Source organism: Schistocerca piceifrons, chromosome 3, assembly GCF_021461385.2.
Source record: "Schistocerca piceifrons isolate TAMUIC-IGC-003096 chromosome 3, iqSchPice1.1, whole genome shotgun sequence".
Lineage (NCBI taxonomy): Eukaryota > Metazoa > Arthropoda > Insecta > Orthoptera > Acrididae > Schistocerca > Schistocerca piceifrons.
This window is the reverse complement of record NC_060140.1, coordinates 52,452,519-52,453,702: the sequence shown is the minus strand read 5'-3', so window position 1 is coordinate 52,453,702 and position 1,184 is coordinate 52,452,519.

Below are 1,184 nucleotides of genomic sequence, written 5' to 3'. Positions count from 1 at the left end.
CCTCCTATATGAATAATACGCAACGGAAACGCACTTCTGACTATCAGTAATTTACAGAACTCTGACTGTTCACTACGCACTGGCAATACCACATTTTCTTTTTTTTTTATTTGACGGCTTTTATCAACAAGTGGCCATCGCACTGAATATGAATGGCGCACACATTATAAATTCTGGATATCATGACAACACGCAATTCGAAGGAAAAAGCCACCAATCTCTTTCTCTTCACTATCTTATGTATTCCGATAAATTCTATAACCTAAACACACAAATTCTATAACGTACAACAATAACACATGACAAATTCCGCCCAGTGGGCATGACTTTACATTGGTGATTCTCTATCTTATGGTCCATAATTATTTAACGCTACAGTGCACTTTCTGGATAGGATGGTGGATCTTTTATTAAATCTCACTCTTCGACTCTCACAATCATCATCTCGAAACTTTCCTCCAGACCGAGCAGTACAAAAGGAACACGCATAACCCACTACCTCTGAAACTACCTTGCTACTCTCCCATGCAAACCACACATACTTAAATTACATGACATACACCACACTACAACATGAAATACAACACAGGGAATAGTCACAACATTATCACTTTCAGCTTTCCCACTTCAATTAATATTTATCCCAGTTTCACACGACACTGCCCCACTTCGTAATTCTACTTTCCTACTATGAACTCTAGAGATATATGCACATTTTCCTGTGCAATGCAAGCCAAGTGGCGTTCCTGGATAGACGGCTGACTCACCTTGCTTCTCTCTCAAAGCATTATAGTTTGAATCAAGCGTCACACGGAAACATATCACGCAAAGTAATATTAAGAACATATTCATCACACACAAGAGTCCTCAACTGATACCATGGACGAGTACTTCTCTTTATCCTTTGTCTCATACACAGATTGAGACTCACACAGTACTCACCACGTGGAAGTACTCGCCTCTAATTTCAAGTCCTGCACACGCTATTTCTTAAATATTTCAACTTATAGTACACACGCTAGTAATTCAGCTTAACTTAAGCACACGGAAGTATTTCAACTTATTGCTACACGTGGTTTCATTGTGACCGTTGGTCACTTCCGAAGATTACTACGATCCCATTAATATTACCTGCCTGACATTTAGTTCTCCCCACAAAAGTTCCTGAAATAGACAAATTATTA